This window comes from Sesamum indicum, linkage group LG2 (assembly GCF_026168435.1).
Source record: "Sesamum indicum cultivar Baizhima isolate 11 linkage group LG2, ASM2616843v1, whole genome shotgun sequence".
In the NCBI taxonomy this organism is placed as follows: domain Eukaryota; kingdom Viridiplantae; phylum Streptophyta; class Magnoliopsida; order Lamiales; family Pedaliaceae; genus Sesamum; species Sesamum indicum.
In genome coordinates, this window is record NC_142658.1 from 2,114,735 (window position 1) to 2,134,600 (window position 19,866).

General features: G+C 38.6%; 1 long non-coding RNA gene and 1 pseudogene across 1 annotated transcript; one reads left to right on the top strand and one right to left on the bottom strand.

Annotated features, from left to right (window-relative positions):
* The first annotated feature begins 5,923 nt into the window (after positions 1-5,923).
* LOC148788933 (putative pentatricopeptide repeat-containing protein At3g01580 pseudogene) lies at positions 5,924-8,618 on the top strand (annotated as a pseudogene).
* Positions 8,619-10,523: 1,905 nt separating this feature from the next.
* LOC148788934 (uncharacterized) lies at positions 10,524-16,243 on the bottom strand. The gene is made up of 2 exons (XR_016063218.1): positions 15,147-16,243; positions 10,524-14,974 (listed from the first exon to the last, which is right to left on the bottom strand). It is a non-coding gene; the product is annotated as an uncharacterized LOC148788934 (long non-coding RNA).
* Between the last annotated feature and the right edge of the window lie 3,623 nt (positions 16,244-19,866).

The following is a 19,866-nucleotide window of genomic DNA, read 5'->3' on the forward strand; positions in this document are numbered from 1 at the left end:
TCTAGCAGCTTCTTAAGCGTCTCCTGCAAAACAAATAAAAATACAAGTACTATTTCAAAAAATAAAACAAACAAAATATTTTAAATAATTATTACTTACCACTACCTCCGTCGGCCTTCTTTTTGTAGCATCTGGTGAATAACTCCATTTGCTTAATAGGCCGATCGAGATCTACCCCTGTACAAGAAAGAACAATAAGCAAAAAATTTATAAATTATTAATAAAAGCTTTTAAAAAGTAAAAATTACCTAGCATCTCCATCTTGTGTATGCCGACAGAAAAAGATCCTCACGGTAGATAGTAGAAGTCGCAGTGGGGTTGCCCGACCCGTTGGTCTTGTTCTTGGCAGATTCATCCTTGAAGTCCTCTCTGGTCCAATATAGCTACAGCTGGCGCCAGGCCTTGTTGGCTAGCGACAATAATTTGTTCAGTTGACTCCTGGAGATGGTGAATCATATTCGAATGACCTTGTCCACCCACATATGAAAGATCCAGAACATGGGCTCATAATCACAGTCCTACTAGTACGTCATCTATAATATCACAAACCGTTTCTATTGAAAATTTTAGCAAAGTACAAGTCTTATTGAAAATTTACTTGTGGAACAAGTACTAGAACGGACAATTGAAAACAACCATTCTTATTAAAAATTTCACCAAAGTACCGTACATTTTGAAATAATTTGTGTAATCATAACCTTTTCAAAATTATTTGGAGTGCAATATCTAATTTGTTTGTGGAGCGGGAATTGGAACGATAATGTTAAAAAAACCATTCCAATTGAAAATTTCACCAAAACGACATACAATTTAGAATGGTTTGTGTAATTATAATGTTTAAAAAAATAAGGTTCCAACATTATTTTATTTTTTAAAATGTATAATTAATAGAATATATAAGCTCAAGTTTTTCGTTACAAATAGGAAGGATAATTAAATACTAAACGCTCAATCATGATCCTCTTTAGTCTCATAATTCTCATCAAAGCTATCTTATCATCTTCGTTATTTTCATCATCAGATTCATCAATTGTCGAGCTAGATGTACCTGCTCCCTGTTGATATACCGCAGAAAGATCAACGACTAATTGTATACCATTTAAATCATGCAGGTTGTATATTTGATTGTTTGTAGCAACTTTTGGAGTAGGTATGGCTTCCTCTAGCTGATATGCGACTTTGGTCCATTGAGAGTCATCAAGTATTCTTCGAGCCTTAGTTTTGCATTACCTCATCTAATCAGCCTCGAACATGCAACTTTCTTTTCCACTCAATTGTTAGTGAAAGCTTTCTTGTTCCTATGATACGGATGGTCCTGGGGGAGAATTGTCTGTGGCAATCAAAGTAACATGCTTTCTGACCGTGTTGCAAATGGAATGTCCATGTATCATCCATACAAACTGGACATCCCATAACACCAATAGTTCTCTATCTAGATGCCATCCCATAAGCGGGTAGGTCATTCACGGTCCACATCAATGCGACGTGCATTATGAATGACTGGTTTGTTGCATTATCGTCAGTACACCCATATGCCACGTATTTTGCAACTCCTCGATCAATGGCTCAAAGTATACATCGATCAAATGCTTGGGATTGGAAAGCCCGGGGATCACCATTTTCAGGAACATATACTCATAACTCATGTACATTCTTGATGGGAGATTGTATGGTGTAAGTAAAACGGGCCAACATGAGTAAGTATGACCATACTGCCTGTATGGGGGGAACCCATCCCTGCACAATCCCAGTTTAAGATTACGAGGCTTTGCTGCAAAATCAGGGTATATCTGATAAAAATCCCTGATTGCCTATGCATCGAACGGATGACACATGGATCACTCATCCCGTCTGATGGTTGGCATGCCACGTCATGTGCTCGACAGTCACTTCTAAAGCATACAATTTTTGCAGCCGAAGAGTAACCGACAGGTACTTAAGAATGACATGTGGGGTCTTCTTGTGGTTAGGATTTTGCTCCCTTGTTAGCTTGTACCTAGCTTCTTCTAAAAAATTTCATTAATCCTATCAATGTCGTCATTCCAGTACAATATGCAGCCATTCTTATATGCATCAGTCTTCTCAATAGGTAAACCCAAGTCTCTTATCAACTTCTTATACTATAATAATCGATGGGCAGGGTGTGATTGCCGGACAATATATTATTAGCCTACTGCAACACTTTATCTTATGCTCGCTCTGAAAAGTTATTCTCAGCCTTGATATTCATCACACTAGCAACCGTTGTCAACTAAGATTGGGTGCAACCAATCCACAACAGCTGTTCGACGGCATACACTACATCAAAAAAATGATCTGACAACCCAAACACATCATAAAGCCCCCCGCTGTAATTTGAACTAGGCCTGGCATCAATAGGACAGGACCTCGTATCATCATAAAGCACACCCTCTAGGTAATAATTAAAAGACCAGAAAGCTGACCTGGAGGCATCGAAGACCATCCTCTGTGCCCACTCTATCTGCACCGCACCACCCCAGTGTGTACTACCCTCCTCCTAAGCAGCTGGAGTTTGCTCCTCTTGCACAGGGGGCAAGACGACAACATCAAAGTATTCCTGCAACCTCTCATCGTCATGGGAAGTCCAATAATAATACTACGACATAAATCCTTTCATACACAAGTTAAAATCTATCTCATCTGGTGTTTTAAAAATTTTATTTTTTCACTTTTGATACGACATTTAATCTTCTCCGACCATATACACATGTTGAGACTTGACCATTCTAGGAATGCAGTAACACCATCCTAGAACTTCGATTTAAGACCGACCCTCCTCGGCAAGTTCTTCTAATACATCCATCTCCGCAACTGTCTTAATATGATGATTCCTACACATACATATACATATAATTATTATTACAGGTATGCATTTAAATCGACAAAAGTTGAACAAATAAACCAATTAATAAGTACTGCATGCATTTTAATTGACCAAAAAGGGTTCAAGTTATTACCTGATCAAAATAGCTTCAAAGATCAACAAAAATTTGAGAGAGATTGAGAAAGAGAGAGAGAGAGAGAGAGAGAGTATAAGAATGCAAGAGAGATAGTGAGAATATATGAAATAAAAGTAATATATATAATAAATTTAGAACGGGCATTGGAATGGTTTTTGAAACTAAAAAAATAGCGGTTAGAATATAGTCATTGCACTATATTTAGGAAAAGGTAATGGAACAAATTTTAAAATGACAAAATAACTGTTATAATTTAGCCGATGTAACGTATTTGGAATGGGTATTGTAATACAATATTTTTTATCTAATTAAACCGTCTCAAATTGTACTTATTTTGAAATGATATTTTTAGCCGTCCCATATTTCAACGGACTCGGACCATATTTTGGAACTGTAAGCATTTGCCATTGGCAGGCCGTCCAATGGTTATAAAAACATTTCAAACTACGTTGCAATATTTTACAATTCCGCTTTTGGCATAGTAGTTGGAAAACAACTTGTAACACAAAAAATGAAATGGTTAGGGTAATGGTCTGGCCGTTCTAAAAACAAAGAATGAATTGTAAGAGGATTATGACATCAACAACCTGATTCCATTCCTCATTAGTTCCAATATTTGTTCCAATTAGGAACTGTTCTTTTATCATACCAAATCCCCCTTTTTTTTTTGTAGTGCATTATCCAAATCCAACCAACACATCTAGATGTTTATGAAATGATAATGATCATCCCCTTTGAGAATATTGCCTTTTTGGTGCCACAGTCTAGGGGTTTTGCAAGTTTGGTATAATGCTTTAAAAATAACCAATTTTAATAGTGTACTTTACAAAGATTTGCACTATAAGTACCTTATTTCATTTTAGCCCCTAACTTTGTAATAGTATTAGTTTTGTTTCTCAACCTTTTTGCTTAGAACAGAAATAGTACCATTACTGTTAATTGATCAAGCATAACATGCTTCTGAAATAAAATTAACCTCCATTAATTCATACCTTGTAGTCGCATTGCTACTGGGTATTCGAAGTCCTTGATTTTTATTGACTTCCTCCAAATATACTACTGCAACACATGGTTAGCAGGCACTTGACTCCTTCAACAACGAACAACACAACCTTATTTCATTTCCTTCCTTAGGGCGTAAAAGTAGTCCAAAATAGATACTTAATAAAATTTTTGAAAAAAAGTTGAACAAAAGCCTGGGTTTTATTGAAGAAATAACTGAAATATTACATAAATATTTATTCTTCTATTCGAGAAGACAATTATTTTTTGGAGGTGAAGAAGTATTTTGATGTTCTCTATCTGCTTACAACCTCTCTATTTATAATAGTCTGTGGACTTCAAACACGAACTTCAAACTTGTTCTTAAATGACGTTATTGTATTCATCACATAGTTTGGCTCTCAACTTTTCAACTATGGTCATTATGGCTTATCAGCCATATGCTTGCCAGCTAGTGTCCATTTTTTTCTAACTGTTGATGCCTTTGTCATCTTCTGCCGACAGTCTCCTTTTAGATTTTTCACATTTTGAGTCTTTTACCTCACTTTGTAAATATCCCTTATTTTACCCTTTTCTGGTTTTGGTCGAAGTCCCATAATGATACTTTGATTTATAGCTACGCTAGCGAACTATGAAGTTAACCGTGTATTATCGATTTAGGGAGCTCGACTATCATCTTGTTTGGGGAGCATATGACCAAATCCAATTGGGTGACACCCCCTAGCGGCTGTTGACTAATCACTAGTTGAGGGCTAGCCTCGAAAGATTACAATTCACCTAAATCCCCTTGGCGAAAAATACAAGAGAAGATTATCTGCTCAAACTAGCTAGTTTGATGGAAGATTATTGGACTAGACAAATCACTATATAACACCTTGTCCTCCCCCGAGTACCTTTAGAGGTCAAGGTTGCCACCTTTAGGGGCGCATAGGGATCATAGACTGGCACCTGGACAAGACCCTTCCATCTGACAAATGGGAGGCCACTAGGCTTAAAGCCAAAGCTATCTGATTCTTCCTAATAGCGGACACATATTATAAGAAATTTTTCATACACCCGTTACTAAGGTTCCCATATGATCTAAAAGAAACACATAGTGATTATTGTGGGGCTTTATATAGGATCCGTCACGTTGGGCAGGAAAACCCTGTTAACAGGATACTTCTATCTAACCATGAAGAGCTAAGACAAATATCAACGACACTCAACCCTCATCGACCATTACTTTCCCCTTATCCTTTCTTCTTTTGGGGGATGGACATTGTGGAGCCATTTCCCTAGGCCCTTCAGAGAAAATTTTTGTTGGTAGCTATTGACTATTTCACTAAATAGGTGGTGGCAGAATCCCACTCCCGCATCATTGAGGGGGTGTCAAAGAAAATTTTTACTGGTAACTATTGACTACTTCACCAAATGGGTGGAGGCAGATCCCTCTCCTGCATCACCGAGGGAGAGCCTGGACTTCATTGACGAAGTTCAGGAGAAGACCTTCGACATTACAAGGGCATGACACTCAGTAGCCACAATAAACAAGTAAAACCACAAGAGTTCCAAGTAGGCATCTCATCCTTCAACGGGTGGACACCTTGAAACCAGTAGGGAAGTTGGACCCTAACTAGGAAGGACTATAAAATAATTAGCATATTAGGACATAGGGTATCCGAACTTGAAGACCAGGAGGGACGACCATCATCACAACCTAAGAAAATCCCATCTTAAATGTTTCCATACCTAAATCAACCTCTGCCTTAGGCAAGCATCTTTGAAAAATGGTCACCGCCTCTAGACAGGCATGCTCTTGGAAATGAAGTACTATCCTAAGCAAGCATCTTGCACAAATAATCCTTGCCTTAGGTAGGGACCCACTTAGAATTGAGTTTTGATTTTTTCCCAGCAATTTTCCATGAAGTAGTGAAGTGGTTAGGTACCATCAACAATACATGACTACTGGTGAGTTGCTTATCAAGTTCTTGCAAGCATGTAGAAATGGTAGATGCTTGACCCAACCGCATTCTCTCTCCATCAAGACTGGTCTCACGCATGATGCTCTCATTGCTACGAAAGTGATCGATCGCTACTCGCAGTTAACCGCTCTTCGAACAACTTGCAAACTATTCGACAAAACTCCACAGAGGACTGTGTACATTTGGAATTGGATCCTCAAATGCTATTGTAGAGAGAAACAATATACGAAACATTATTTCTCTTTTCTCGTCTATTTTCATCTGAAAAAGCCAGATTTTTAAGGCTTGTGCTGGGCTACGAGCGCTTGATTCTGGAAAGATAATTCATGGGTTTGTTAAGAAGAGCCATCAGATTGGTAGAGATTTGTTTGTTGGGTCGGAATGTGGAAAAATGGATGATGCGTTGCACGTGTTTGAGGAGTATTCTGCGCCAGATACCGTTTTATGGACTACTATGATTACGGGGTATGATCAGAATGGTGAGCCGATACAGGTGCTTGAGTTTTTTACTTAAATGGCTATAACAAAAGGGGTTCTTTTCAAACCTATTACTCTTGTTAGTGTAGTATCTGCTTGTGCGCAGATGATCAATTTAAGGGCGGGGAGGAGCGTCCATTGGTATATGATCAGGGTGGGATTTGATAGAGGCTTATCCTTGTTAATGTGCTGTTAAATTTGTATGGAAAGACTGTTGCTATGACAATTCCAGCAAAAGTGTTTAAGAAAATAGAAGAGAAAGATGTGATTTCATGGGGTTCTATGATTTCTTGTTATGCTCATCATGGGGGTGCTAGGGAAGCACTGGATCTTTTACATGAGATGATATCTAGGTGGAATTGAACCGAACATTGAAACTATGTAGCTATATTTTCGGTTACTCCACCCATTTCATATAGTATTCGCCCCGGTTTAACAACAGCTACCCAATATTCAGGGGATCCTTTTCCCGAACCCATACGTGTTTCATCAGGTCTTATTGTAACTGATTTGTCTGGAAATATACGGACCCATACTTTTCCACCACGGCATGCATTTCGTGTTATTGCTCGTCGACCTGCTTTGATTTGTCTAGATGTGATCCAAGCAGGTTCAAGTGCCTGAAGAGCATATTTACCGAAACAAATATGATTACCGCGATAAGATATTCCCTTCATTCTTCCTCTATGTTGTTTACGAAATCTAGTTCTTTTGGGGTTATAGTTAATGGTTGTTTCGGAATTCCATCTCCACTAAAGAACTGGACGTGAGAGTTTCTTCTCATCCGGCTCCTCACGAATAAAAAGGATTCAAAATTTTCCTGACTTTGTCCGTGTCAACAAATAATTCAAAATACCTCGACTTTTTTAGAACAGGTCCGAGTCAAATAGCAATGATTCGAAGCACTTCTTTTTACATTATTTCGGAAACCCAAGGACTCAATCGTATAGATATGTAAAATACAGGATTTCCAGTGCTTTGCAAGTATGTGAAGCTAGTTGTGATTTAGAAATGGATAGAAGGATACATAAACTTGCTGTAAGGAAGGCATTAGATTTAGATCTCTTGGTTTTCACAGCTCTAATAGATATGTACATGAACTGTTGTTCCCCTGATGAAGCGATTGAGGTATTCGAACGGATGCCTGAGAAAGATGTTGTTTGTTTTTCAACACTTTTGCATGGATGTGTTCAAAATGGAAGGACAAGCAAATCCATTGGCATTTTCCATGATATGGTGGCCAATGATATTCAACCTGATGCTTTTGATGTGGTTAAAATTTTGACGGCTGTTCAGAGTTTGGTGGTCTTCAACAAACTAGTTGCATCCATAGTTTTGCTTTTAAAGCTGGCTTGGGCAATAATTCTTCCGTTGGTGCTTCACTTATAGAATTTATGCAAAATGTGGTAGCTTGGACGGCTCTATTGCAGTTTTCATGCGCATAAGCAATAGAGATGTTGTTATCTAGAGCTCTATGTTTGCAGTATATGTGTTTCATGGAAAATGCCTAGAGGCTCTGGAATTGTTTAAGCAGATGATTAAGCATTCAGATGTTAGGCCAAATGATGTATCGTTCCTCTCGATTAAATCTGCATGCAGTCATTCTGGTCTAGGTAAAGAAGGAATTCAAATATTCAATCTGATGGTGAAGGACTATCAACTACCTCCCAACTCAAAACATTATACATTAGTAGTCGACCTTCTTGGCCGCATGGGGGAGCTAGATAAGGCCTTGGAATTCACCACTCAACTCCAAGAGCCTGTTGAGGCTAATATATAGGGAGCTTTGCTTGGTGCTTGCCGGATTTATCAAAACATGGAGATAGCAGAGATTGCAGCAAAAAAGATGCTTGTACTCGATCCCTTCCATGCCGGTCATTAAATTTTGTTATCAAACATATACGCTGTTGATGAGAATTGGGTTAATGTAGCTGGTGTTAGAGAATTAGTTAAAGTGAAGCAACTGAAAAAGGCAAAGAGACAGAGTGTGCTTAATATTTTTAGTTGGGATACTAGACGTTTTATGATGCTAATGAGATATAGTCATTTTCAAGTTGGTTGTGGAGGGCCCATGGGTTTCACAGCAATATGCAGCATGGCCGCACGGCCCACAATTTTGAATGGTGGTATTTCGGTAATATGGCTGGTGTTCAAAGAACTGACAATAACTGTGGAGGCGTCTCCAAGAAAATAAAAGAGCAATTCCCAAGGTAACTGCTTTGATGGTAGGAGCATCATTTGTGACGAGCCGCCTTATAAATGCAAGAGAAAAAAGTGGAGATATTCTCATTTTATGAACAGATAATGATTACTCTATTCACTTGTTACAATTTTCAAAGCAAATCAGACTCTGAGCCAAAAAAAAAAATAAAAAAGACCTTGCCTCCAGACAGGCCTATTATAAAAATAAGCCCTACATCCGAGCAGACACCAAACAGCAATAGCCGGGCACTCCTTTAATAAGTCCTGTCATTGAGCAGGTCCCGTTTTGAGAAATAAACCTTGCCACCAACAAGCACTCTCTAATCTATAAAACCTTCCCCCTTGGGAAGTAATCCCTTTTAAATCAGTCATGCTCCCTTTGTAGGTGTCCTTTTAAGGGTGGCAACACTACCTACCCTAATATCGACAGCATAGGCAAATTTGGTCGAGTTCAAAATGGATTTGGTCCGAAATGAGTTTAAATGAATAGGATCAGGGTTGGGTTCTAAATGGGTGTAGTCAGGTTAGTATGAACGGTTTTATTAATTTGAATTCTAAAGGGTTAAAAAGTTTGATGCTATAAAAAGAAAAAAGAACAATAGCTGAATTATAAAAAAATATAACTACTACTTGTAATATAGTACAACTAACTTGTATCATACGTCATTTCTAACTAACGACCATGTATATCAATATTTTAAAACCCAAAATTAGATTGAATTAAAAAAATTACATGGACCAAGGATTGCTAGTTCAACCAGCAGGTAAAACATGGTTGAACCAATGGTGGATTAATTAACATTAGATTTTATTTTCAATAAATAATTAGGATCTCCCATTCTTAAAATACATTTAAGTCTTATTCTATTAATCATGGATTTAATTGGCAATTTATGTAATTATAGGAGATATATGTTTAGGTTATGGGTTTAATGAATTTGATCATTATTATTATATAATTAAAATAATATTTATAATATGGATGTTGGTTTCTTGGTATTTCTATCGTGTTTCATATAAAATGTCACAGGCTCAACTTTAAATCGCAATAACTTTTGAAAAATGGATTATTTCTTATTTTATTCTGATTATTCTTGCATCAACACATATTAGACAAATTAAGAACCCATATGAAATATAATTCTATTTAAATCTCACCTATAGCAACCGATTCTAAATTATGACAAACCCAGCTAAATTTGTTGCCCCAAAGATATCCAAGATATCTGCTAACGAGCGGAAGGGATCCAAAGGTCTTAAGAGTAGAAATTCGACTACACCAAAGAAATCTGAAGAAGCCTACAAGAGAAAAACAAGTTAGAGCCGAATAGGAGGGGATTCCGACAATAGCTTTTTGACAATCAAGTCAGTAGGAATCCAAATGTGTTTAGAGAATATGTGAAGATAGAGTGACCGAACCTTTGTCTAGAGTGGAGAGCCATATTTATATATATTGGTGGATTGTACAACTTTTTATGTGGATGCACCTTTGGATCTAATCTCATCCAACGGAGAGTAATGGGACGTACATATCCAGCTAATAAGGACAGGAAGTGATCCAGGGGACCAAACTGTGCAAACAGGAAAGTTCGCACAATACTAGCCTTTTCTGATATTCTGTCTACCGTGCTTAGAGGTTTCTGATGACCTTCAAATATCCTTCACATTCCGAGTTCATCAAGGTCCGCTCTTGGACTGAAGCTACCTCATCAGGTTTCCGTCAATCTTAACCTTTGTAAGGCCTTCTTCTTTCTTTGTGAAGTTCTCTTGCGGGATGTATGGAATAGCCCCACATCACAATTCAAAATTAATTGGGTTGAATTTAACCCATAAATCTTAACACACATCGACATCCCTGCTCAAAACCCTTGAAACAACCTTGTGTACCTCATCAATATCGCCAAAACCTTTGTTGCAATTAAAAACATTACCACCATTTTCTGCTAAAATCACAGGTAAAAACTCTTTTTCTTTCGGTAAAGGTAAATTTTATAAAACAAGAAGTACACGAGTATAGTACAATTATAAGTCATTGTGGGGCTTCACCTTCAACAGGCCAAGGGATTCGCCATAAGCGATAAAGTCCACATGAGCTAACAGAAAATGGTAGTTCAACACTAATAATCCTCCGTCGAACATCATCAAGAATAGTACTAGCAAGAGTACGTGCATCGTGATGCACATTCTCGAACTGATATCGGTTGTGCTCCATCTAAATGTGATAGATCAGAGAAGCAAGTAATGCTCTATAGGCTAAAACGTGTCTCCCTCTCCATTGTGTCGAAGCCCATGTAATATCAGTGGACCAAGAACGGTTAGGCCAAGGAATCCGCATATGATGTCGAATCTCAGCCAGGCAGTGCCAGGAATAGCGGCATTAGAAGAATAGGTGGTTGTGCGTCTCCAGAGAGTTATCATTGCACAAGATACAGGAGTTGCCCAAGTAAGAAAGCCACGACTTGTCCAATGTAGAAAACTTGTAGTGAAGAGCCAACCAAAGTATGAAGGCGTGTCTTGGAATTTTGAAGGGCCACAAGAGTAGTGAAGACTAGAGTCGACACCATTGTCCATCCAAGATAATAGGCGACCCATGCAGCTACAGTCGGCACGCCTGCGCCAGCACACCACAGAATCTGATCGGAGCCACCATGCACGACTTATAGGTGGTGAAGAATCTCCAGAATCTCCATGCGCCTCCTGGATATAGTGGTGACCGGCCAACACCATTGTCCATCCATGATAACCGAGTTGAGAGAAGCACTAGACAGTATATTAGTAAGATTTAGCCCCCTCGGGAATAAAAGAATAAGTGGACCCAAGCTATGCCATGGATCATACCATAGAGAAAGTGAAGCACCATCACTAATCCGATACTCAAAAAGAAGGCATAAGAAAGAACGAAATCGAAGAAGCTTCCTCCAACCCCACGAGCCCCCACGTTCAGCAACTGTCCATATGGAATTCTCACACAGCAGAACATGATGAATCCACTCCACCTATATGGAAATCCGATCACATCAAATAAGATCAAACAATCGTTTGCACATCAATGCACAGTTAAGAGTGGCAACATCACCCTTGCCTCCCTTCAATAACCAGCCGACATACATCGCCCAAGCAATCTTAGCATATCCACTAGTAGTTGTTCCCTCCCATAAAAGTACCCTGGAGCCGTTTCTCAATTTCCCGTATGATGCCCTTGGTAAGTATGAATGCAGAAGCCTAACAAACACTCAACACCATAAGAACAAATTTGGTGATCTAGATGTGCCCGGCATATGACAACACTATGCCCTCCCAACCCTTGATACATTTCTCAATTTTCATAATCAGAGGGTAATAATTGGCAATTGTCAAGCATGATGCTAGAAGCGGTACCCCCAAGTATTTTATCGGTAGATGCCCTTTTTGGAATGCAAGCACCTCGAGAAGCTGATCCAGATACCCTTGCGCCGAGCGGGAAACAATAAAGTAACTCTTCTACTCGCTAACTCGATGGCCAGACAACGTAGCAAATGGGTCCAATCCTCGCTTAAATACACCAACAGAGGCCACATGCGCTTTACAAAATAATAAAAGGTCATCAACAAAGCCCAACTGAAATAATTGTAAGGATTCACATTTCCAATAAAATGTGAATCGCATGTCCTTCTCAATTAGTTGGTGAAGGAGAAAATTGAGCACCTCCATAACCAATACGAATAAATAAGGGGACAGTGGATCACCTTGACACAAGCCCCTTGCTCCCGTGAAGAACCCATGTGGTTGACCATTAAGTACCACCGAAAAAGTCTTGGTAGCGAGACACTCATCAATCCATTGAATAAAGAGGGGAGGGAAACTGAACATCCGCATCACAACTAATAAAAAATCCCAACCAACAGTTTTGTATGCCTTACGTAGATCCACCTTCAGTGCACACCTTTGATGGAAGCCGCTGCTGATTATAGCCAGTGAAGAGTTCCTAGGCCAGCTGAATATTGTCCCCAATAGAACGGCCAGGAACAAAAGCACTCTAGGAGGGGCTAATGATCTTATCCAACACCCTGCTTAGTCGTTGTACGAGAATTTTTGTGATAGCCTTGTAGAGAACATTACAACACGAAATCGGGTGAAAATCAGCAACGAGAGTGGGGTTGTGTACTTTGGGATGAGGGCAAGAAGCATAATATTCACTTGCTTCAAGAGTTTCCCCGTGGCAAAGAACTGAAAAATCGCCTGAGTAACTTCATTGCCTACAACAAACCATGCCACTTTGTAAAAACTTGAGGAATAACCATCCGGACCTGGCACCTTATCCTCAGCAATATCAAACATAGCCATTTTATCTTCATCAGGAGTCAGCAGCTTGGTGAGCTCGTGACCATCCTCCTCAGTAACCAAATATTTTGCCCAAGGGCGAAAATAACCGAGATCCATGTGCCGTGTATACCGTTCCCCTCTTGGGAGAGTCTAGTATTAGGAGACAAATTCCTGAACCACCTCCTCCTGGTTCATATATGTATGCCCATGTGCATCTCTAATCTGAAAAGTACATTTGGCGACACGGCATTGGGCTATCTTGCGAAAGAAAATACGGGTACATTGATCCTCTCCTTTGAGCCATTGAAGTTTAGCTCGCTGCTACAGCATGACTTGCTCTAGTTGAGTTGCTTTTGCTAGGACCACTCTGCAACAATGTTCAACCAACAATAAGAGGCAATTATGTCTAGTCATGCTTACCAACTTTTGAGCAGTAGCAAGGAACTCCTTTGCAAGCTTAACATTAAGTGATAGGTCCCCCTTATTCCTCCTTAGTTGGAGCAAGACAAGCTTCAATGCATTTAGCTTTCGTGTGACTGCAAACATAAGTACACCAACAATATTATTCCGCCAGACACTCTGTACACTAGGAATAAAATCTGTTGAGTATCTCCTCTCAAAACTAGAGGTGAATGATCAGATGTCCGAGGTGACATGCTATAGTAGAATGATTGTGGCCATCGCTCAATCCACTTATCATTCACGAGCATCTAGTCTAGGCGCTTCCATAAACTCCGTGCATCGGTACTGCAATTATGCCAGGTAAACTACTCCCCCTGCATACGAAGGGAGAGAAGGCCTGTATCCGTGATGACCAAGCCAATATCCCCAAAAACACTGCAAACCTTATTGAGGTCATGTACCGCATTAAAGTCCCCGGCCACAAGCCAACATTCATCAACACAATGCACAACAGTAGGCGCAACACATGCCATAACTCACGTCGGGTACTAATGTCGTTAGCACCATATGCCACAGTAGCGTAAATAGTCTCCTGTAACAAACATATAAGCACTAGACAATGGACATATTGAACTCCCACATCCACAATAGAAACCTGCAGGAAACCCTCATCCCAAGCAATCCAAATGCGATTGTCTGAGCTCGCATATCCACAAACCACTTCCATCTAGGTAACACAGATAATTGGATGCACATAGTATTATTAATTTGAACACGTGTTTCTATGAGACCCAACAGATGTAACCTGAACTCCGCAATTAGATCCGTAACCGCTAGTTGATGGTCTCGTCTATTCAGGCCACGTACATTCTAAAGCGCCATATCCATCACGTCACCATGCCTGGGGGCTGCATGGCTTAGGACCCCATGTGGAACACTCTACATCATCAATGTCAGTGCATAGGAGACCAAAAGAGTTAAATAGGACCACCTCCTTACCCTTATCCTTCGACAGACGTGGCGGTGTGGCCTCCCGTTGAGATCGAGGTGATCAGTAGTAGTAACTGCCGTAGAGCACTTAGGTTCCTCTGCCTTGCATTGTACATACACTGTAACCGGTGGTTCAGTAGGAGGTTTTGAACTTGGACACGCTGTCATTTTGTGACCCAAGCTATGACATGTATTGCACTTGGGGGAAACCCATTCATATTCCACATCTACACAACAAGGTCGCTCACCACTTTCTCTCGTAGGCATCATTAGAACAATATGATCAGGTAGGCGAGACAAGATATCAAGCATGACATATATACGAGCGAAATCCAGTCTAGTGCATGCCTTCGTAATAGCATCGTACCACACTAAGCTCCTCAGTCATCCAAAACTCCACTAGTCCTGCGTAAGTTTGTGCTTACGTAACGCCATTCCAGGTTCCCAGCGTGTAGAACGGTCAACTGCCCCTGGAATAGCCACGCACCACTTTCTATTACTTCCTCCATCGTTGCTTCCGTCTTAAAGCAGAAAAAACAGAACCCATTAGAAGTGGCGATCACCTCACGAACCGTAGCGCCACACTGAACTAACATAAGCTTTAAGGTGATGAAAGTACGGTTTTCTGCCAAGAAAATATCCAACCGCAGTCGCCTTTCGACGACAGCAAACCATCATTAATTATGTCCAAAGAAGGACGGAAAATAATTTCACCATTTTTTGTTTCTAAGGCAACATATGATAGTTTTTCGAGTAGAATTAAGGAACCCATCAGCAAATTTATCATTTGGAGCAAACGTAGCAATAGTAGTTAGAGGAATGTTACCAATAAACAGTCCCGTAGGGGCTCCTTGCACAGAAACGGGATCCGAGGGTGTTTTCGTGCTGGACGACTACCAAAGCTTACGGGAGTCATGATGCCGGGCATCAACTTCGGCGATTGCCCCTCCACCCATGAGTGGGGGGTGACAGCTCCACCTCCATCACCACGTCCAATAATTCCAGTTGAAGTTTGCCATTCGCATCCGTCTCTTCCAACGCACCATCCTGCGCCATCGCCACTTGGAACCCCGGCGTCAAGCATGCACCATCACCAGCCGCTTCTGTGACGACGACGGAATCTGAATCCTCCTTACTGCTATCTGCCAACGACCGGCACCAAGAACGTAGTTGCCTTCATTCTTGGCGCAGCGTGGGTCGTGGACGAACCAGCATGGCTGGTCGTGATAGCCATTAGCGCCGTGACAAAGGCTCGTCCAAAGAAACACCGTCTCCAATTTTTTGTATCCAGCGAGTTTTGAGTTCCAATAGTGCATCCATGGAGGCACGGTCTCCTTCATCAATGACTTTCGTTGCTAGAGCAAAAAATTCTGTTAGATTGAAATCCAATTGGATACGAGCGTGTAGTTCATCCTCCCCAACTATCCCATTCACGTCCGTATCAGGCAATGGGTCGCACTCCCCGACGATCGCCAATGTCCCCCGCATCATCACCATCTTCTGTCGTAGCCTCCATGAATCCACCACCTGTTCCGTCATGGGGAGAGTCCTCACGGGTTGAAGTGTGTGATATGTGAGGTGTAGTAGTGTGTGTAGGAGAGTCCATCTTTTTAGAGGGGTAATTGATAAGGATGATATACTTTCACAAGTAAAAACTTGGTACCCATGTAGCTGCCTCAACATTACAACATCGTAAAAAGGTGCAATATTGAACGGGACAAGAGTAGTATAATCTTCCACTTGAAGGCTTTCTCTCAATTCCACAACTTCAATTGCAGCTCTCGTATTACTTTGGCAAAAAGGAATAATCCCATACTTACAAATCTAAAGGCAAAAGTACATCCTCTAGAGTTGAATGAGAAAGTCTGGAGAGAGCATCTCAACAGAGAAAAGAAGTAGAATTAACTCAACATAACATAAAAGGTAATTACCATGAGTTCTCGTGGAGTATCCTTTTGAAAAATTATAAATATTTTCTTACAATTAAAAATATTTTAATAAACACTTTTTTATAATGTATTGTCATAAAGGGTATTTATAATATTTTGAATAAAAAAAAGATATTTATAATTATAATAAATTTACATGACGTACGTTGTAGTTTATCGTAACATAAATTCAGAATAAATATTTTTTTTCCTTTTTCTTTTAGAGAAAAGAATTATTAGTTTCTCACATCTTAATTATGTATTTAGTGAAAAATAATGGTTCAAAGTTCTTACCAACAACCTCGAAAATATGTCATCGGTTTCTAGAGATTTACGTGTTTCAAGAAGAAAGAGATGAAGTGGTCAAACATCCTTAGCCCACCACAGGGAGTGATCGAAAGCGACAATTTTAAGGGAAACCTCCAAACATAAGATGACGAGGTGGCGACCGTGGAAATGAGCTGCGGATCAAAGCAAGAGGCATCAGACACGTACCAGTTTATTACATATCACATTTATATACTACACTAATATTATTTATCTATCCTATATAAAAAAAAAATCTATTTTCAGTTACAAATAAAGATTACTTGCACCGTGATTCTAATTTTTGAATTATCAAAAATGTCCTTATATATTTTGAATCACCCCTATTTAATTCTTCTTCTCTTTTCATCTATTTGATCTATACAATCTATTTATACTAATATGAAATTTTTACGCACACCAATTTTTTATTTTACGTCGATAATATTCCTAACTTAGTTTTATTCTAATTTATCTATTTTTAAATGTGATGTGTTTGTTTATATATCTAATTTTTATTTATCATATATTTTAAAGTGTAAATAATTATTTATTATATGCAAGTAGGGACGGCGTGCCATAATGGTTAGTACTATATAAAAAGAAAAGTTCTTTCACACTCATAAATGGCTATTAATGACATCGCTGCACTAATTTTTTTATAAAGCCAAAAATCCCCTTCAAACGACAAAATAGTTAACTTATTAACCTTTCAAATTTTACATTAATTGGTAATTTGTTTTTTTTTATTATTTAAATGTAATGTGTTGATTTATATATATTTATTTTTATTTAAAATATTATTTTTAATATATTTTAAAGTATATAAAAAATCTATTTATTACATACACGTAAGAACAATGTGTTATAATGGCTAGTTACATAATAAGATCTCAATTTTAAATTTAATTTAATTTAGTAATATTTTTTAATTTGAGTCATGGCTATAAATCATATTAAATATTTTTGTTAAAGCTTTTAGCCATGAAAAATATTTTAGCTTAATTAGTAAAAATAACACCCGTTGCGTGGCCGTTATCAATGAATATTATTTACTACGATTATTTATTTTTAACCATAACGATTAGCTATGATTAAATATTAAATTTCTTCTACCATTCCGTTCACTTGACAATTCAATTTAGAATTCCTCTAAGTTGTTCACACCACAAATGGAATAATTCTTCTTCTATTGCTAGATAGAATAAAAAAATAAGAAAAGAAATAATTTCAAACAAACACTATAGAACAAGAGGGAGAATAGTTCGAGAGAAAATATCAAATTCCATGGCTTCTGTGAGCTTATGATATGTGTAGTTTTGTATATTACATACAATTGAATTCAAAGTTCAAACTACTAAGTTTACCTCCAAGGCAACTTATATACACACATGCATATAACCTCCAATCATGATGAAAATAATCACTTCATAATGTTCATCATAGTGAGGAGTTTCAACTCCTCCTTTACTTGCTCCAGCTTCCCTCAAATGGGTTTGGGCTTCAAGTATGAACTTGATTAAATCAAAGTTCATTGGGCAATAATTAATTTAATTAATTTTAACCCAACTAAGTCGAAAGATTCATTTATATCCAATTAAATAAATCTAAGCCCAAACACTAATTAATTAATCCAATCAATTAATCAAGTCAAACCTAATAAATTAATTCAATTAATTTAAAGGTATTAAGCCCAAAATTAATTAATCTAATTAATTAATTCTTGAGCCATCCATCAAATGGATTTTTTCAATAAATGATCCAATCATTTATATATTCTCTTTAAATTAATTTAATCTAATTAAATCAATTCGTTTCTTTAAGAATTAATTCCAAATTAAATCCACCAATTTCACAGTAGTTTATGTGTAACTCTTTAGATTCACCCCCAACTAGACTTGGATTTGTGTCCAACACAATAATTAATTAAATTTAATTTAACCAACTATTTCCAATTAACCATTAATCGAAAATTTTCGTCACCATGGGTGACCGTCTAGCAATAATCCATGGCATTAGAGACTAGGTGAATGTTGACGTGAAGATTTAGGCTCCCGAGTACCATATGGGTACGGTCCTTCCATCATTTGTCTCTCAGTCTAAGTCTAGGGCATGGAATTAGGCATCGGTTTCCATCTTGGACTAGACACTATGCTTAATAAATCAAGATGTGTTTGCTCCATTGGTTGATATAGGAAACCATTCCCTACTCAACCAATTGTTGTGGCCACAGACTCTAAGAGCTCAAACCATCTCAGAGCGCATAAGAAACACGATTAGCATATACTAACAGGTGATGGATTCTATTTTGGAACCCACCATTCTCATTACATATTTTGACTGCACTGGACAAGATTTATAATGACCACATCCAAGATACGGTCATCTTTCACCAGATCGAAGATACAACCATCATATGCATGTAACTTCCACGGTTCCTCAAGTCCGAGGACTGGTCCCATACTATCGGGCTGGAAAGTTTCAATCATACCGACCAAGCCTCCAAGACTTCCATATGACGACTTTCCATGAGTCAGTTTAGTCGACTTGACAATCTCTTGAACCACCCACTAAAATTGCATAGATGTCCAACGTTTGTCTCCGATGGAACATTCAAACTTATTCAATGAATGCAATATTTAGTGCAAATCTCAATAAGACTTTTAATACCCAGTCTCGAGGTCCTCGATTTGAAACACTTTAAACCCAACCCTCAAAAGTTGGTTTTATAGCTGTCACAATGCTCAACCCAACTACACAAGTTGTACAATTTGGTTTGTGGGTTTTCTTGTGATGTTAAGCATATAAATATATTAATAAGCACAACAAATACAATTGTCAAATAATGAATATTCACTTTATTCATAAACAATATTACATAGAAATTGTCAAACAAATTACATGAAGACCAATCCAACTGGCTTTTTGGTCACTTATTCTAACAATCTCCCACTTGACCCTAAAGCCAATCACTAATGTTCCTCAAATCCATCTTCCCAAGATGTTGAGCATGAGCAATCTGTGACACGGACTTGGTCAATGGATTTGTCGTATTTTCTGCTGGTGTGACTCGGTTCATCCGAACATCACCTCTCCCCACTATCTCTCTAAGCAGATGGTAATGCCTAAGAATGTGCTTGAATCTATGATGAGATCTCATTTCCTTTCCTATGCTATAGCCTCGTTGTTATTAGTCACTGACCCAACTTCCTTGACTTTACGGTCCATTGAATATGGTCATTGACCATCATAATTAAATGGCGACGCCGCCACCCTATTATTTGTGTGTGAAGGAAGAAAAACAAGACACGG